Here is a 3,652-nt window from a genome sequence, read left to right on the forward strand (position 1 = left end):
CAGAATACATCAAATACCTTTTGAAAGGTTCTGGTGCTTTACAGTATTTTAAAGTTGTTTGAATTTCTTATTGAGAGGCTTTTTTTATTGCAGTTGAATTTCTTTTTTTAAAAAAACCAAACCAAAACAAAACAAAAAAAAAACAAAAAAGAAGCCACAAAACCAGTTCTCTGCTATGTTTTCTAACCGTAGTAAAAATCACGTGTAGGACGCGTTGCTCGAACGCAGGCGTGGGGCGAGTCCTGCTTGTGGGGGTCGCGGTTTCCTCCTCTCCCACCTGCTGACGCAGGTTTGTTGCACGTGCACCAGGTCCTGAACAAACTGCATTTTCAGCCTGTGCTGTCTATTTCAGAGCAATGTTCTCTGTAGTTTCCCTGGTGAATTGTGTGCTTTTCACACATATTACGAAATGGGAAGAAACACATTTTAAAAAACAAAACAAAAACCAAAACGCATCACACTATTGCTGAAACTATTTGATTTTTGCCTATTTTTAGCAGAAATTTCTCTCTTATCGTTCTCTCCAGTTCTTGCTGGAGCAGTAGCGCTTGGCGAAGCCACACGTTTTTGGGTAGGAAGGTCAAGACAGTTTGTTCCAGCAGCGTGATTACCGTTATCTGGCGTTGGGCATCGCTGCGAAACCGTTTGTGTTTCTGAGAAATGAACCTTCCCGGTGGACCGTCCTTTTTCTTTCTCTTTCTGAAAGACTAAACCACTGGGAATTAAGTACGTTATGGCGTGAGCCATAAATCCTTTTTACAGGCTTCGAAGCAGGGATAATTTAGTTTTTGCTATTACTGTGCCTATTTGTGTGCCTAAATAAGAGAGACTGGAGCACGCTGACAGTGATAGATGTGTATCTAAATATTAGTGTTTCTTTGAGCCTCCGTAACTTGTCACGAAAGAACCCAAATGAGCAGCATCGTTATTTCCAGAGATCTAAGGTACCATTGTGTATACCAATCTTTGGGGAGCACAGGCGCAGTGAATGAGTAATTTCGGCATCCTCCAGGCTTGAAGGCTTTCTCAACAGGGGGCCGGTGGGATCTTTGAGCTGCTCTCAAAATCTGTATTTTAGATAAATCGCTGTGCGTGTGTGCGGGCTGGAAAAGGGGAATGGTTCGACTTGGAGGGTGGTTGTCTTTCGACGTCCCCAGGAGCAGAGCCCATGGAGCGCTGTGGGGTTGAAACTGAGTTTTGCTATCCTCTGCTCATCAGATATTAATTAGTGTCGGTTCAAACCATGGGTGTTAGGAACAGGATGGGCAATGAGCTGTTAGATTCCCTTTAAGCCTCAAGTCTATTTTGTTTGAAGGATTTTGTTGCAGAAGAGCAAGGTGAGTGTGTAGGTGAGAACGAGCCTGTGGAGATGATGTGTGCTCCCTACAGCCATGCCCTTGGACACAAACGGGGCTGAGCCCTGAGACTGGGGGGGTCTCGGGATTTTTGGGTGGCTGGAGGGTCTGCTGTGCAGAGGACAGCAGGTTCACGAGGTGCCCGTGGAGCGGTTGGCTTTGACGTGAGGTGGGCAGAGTTGCTGAGACCTTTTAAGGAGAGGTGTGCGGGGCTCTCTTCACCCAAGCACCGACATTCCTGGTGGTGCTGTTGGACACCGGGAGGTCCAGGTCCTCTTCTGGGGCTGATCTGGCACCAGTGAAGGGGGGATGCTGTCGGTGGGGAGGTCGACCTGCGGCGTGGGTCTCCTCGGGGGGGAGAAGCCTATTTGTCTTCTCCCCACAGGCTGCTCTGAGTTTATTTAATTACCTTTTCTTCAAATTGTTTCCCATTGCTAATCTCTTCTTAGCTGGAGTAGGATGGTTTTAAACTTAAAAATGCTGAAATATAAATGCGTATTTGAACTCTTTTCTGATGAGATTTTTACTCTGAAATCTCTATGTGGGATCATATCTTAAGTTTTGCTGTGATTTGCTTATTTCCGTAGCGTCAAACGCCTTCTCTGCACTAGACTTGCGAAGAGCCTGCCTTTTGCAGGCTGTCTGGCACCAAACCCTCATCCTCTACCAAAAAAAATAAAATAAAATAAATCCCCAAATCCAGCATTTCCAAGTGTGGCAGCTCAGAGCAGGAGGTGAGCAGCACTGCTTGGGTGCCCCACCAAGAGCAGAGCATCCTCCTCCAGCGTCCAGGGACCTCCCGAGGCACCGGCAGGCTCTGCGGGTTTGCCTTGTGGAATAACGATGGAAGAAAATGTCATTTAAATAAAAACCTGTTTGTGGTTTGGCTGTGGGCAGCGCTTTCTCCAAATAACGAGTTGAAGAGCAGCGGAGTGGGAACCTCGCTCTTTGTGTCGGCTCTGCCACGGGCTGGGTTGGAAACAAAACGCTACTTAGCAAACATCTCCATGCAGCAGAGGTGCTTTTTTAAAAAAAAATAATACCGCCTCTCGGTTATGTTGCTTGTTTATAAATCTCTTTGCTTTCCATGGAGAGCTTGCGGGAAGTCAGTTCTGAACATAAAACTTCAAAGGGAGAGAACCAGCCGTGAGCCCACGTGGTGGCCGAGCGCACTTGGATCTTGCAGCAAGATGTTTGCCTGCACCCAGTGAGTTACTGGTGCTGACTGCTGCCGTGAAATGTTTATTGGGAAGAGCCGGGAAGGGAAGGGCTTGTACGTGCCCATCTCCGCATCCCCAGCCCTGCCGAGGGGATCCGAGACGTTCGCTCATCGCCAGCGAGACCCACCTTCCCGTGCCAGGAAAGGTCCGTTACTGCGGCTTTGAAATCCAAACAAGTCAACATTTCTCCTTCCAGAAACGTTGGTATTTAAAAAGAGAAAACTACTTCCAGAGGAAATGTTTGTTTGTGGACTGTCCCTCTTGTTTACCGCGGCTGATAAGAGCTGCTCTTCAGCTGTGCCCTCCCCACAGTCCTCCTCTCAAGAGCCTCAATTATTTTTATTTTTAAGAGCAATGTGTGTTTAGATAATGATTCTTACAAATGTATTTATTGAAAACAAACACAGTAGGAAGCCGACTACAAAGCAGACTGCTTTGGCAGCTGGTGCAAGAGGCAGCTCGCTATTTTTGTGTGTTGGTGGTGGGACAGTCTTATGACACGTCCGTCCCGCTCTCTGCGTGCCGGAGCATCAGGAGCTTTGTCCCGGGGGATGGCCGTGGCCAGTCCGTCCTGGGTCATAGGCTCAGGGTGATGTGTGTTTGGCTGAACGTAGTTTCTTGCCCCCACCGCCTTGTAGTATCTCCAGGACTTTTTGGAGAGCGTGAATTGGCCGCGTGGTGGCTGGGGTGACTCTGCAGACATGGGACCAGCAGCATCCCTAGCAAAGGGATCCGGAGAGGAAGGGGAACAGCAGTGAGAGCTGCAGGGACAAGTCACCCATGGGCTGCCATCTCCAAACTGACCGTGGCCCCGTGCCCCCTGTGTTAGCACACAGCCTCTTCAAACCCTCGCCTGGACCGACCTGCACGCCCCGCTCGCACCGTAATCCCTCTCCGGCCCCGCTATGCCGGTGGTACCCGCAGTTCTGCCCCCGCAAGCCGGCGGCCATCCCTCACCCTGCTGCTTTGCTGCTGGTTGCAGCTTTCCGGGACTCGCTGGGTGATGTGCGCTCCGCGGGCAGCAGACCCTTGGTCTCGTAGCTCTCGTGTGTGGTCCGCTTTGACATGCTTTCCCTT

The sequence above is a fragment of the Charadrius vociferus genome, unplaced genomic scaffold (genome assembly GCF_000708025.1).
Source record: "Charadrius vociferus isolate BGI_N301 unplaced genomic scaffold, ASM70802v2 scaffold877, whole genome shotgun sequence".
NCBI lineage: Eukaryota > Metazoa > Chordata > Aves > Charadriiformes > Charadriidae > Charadrius > Charadrius vociferus.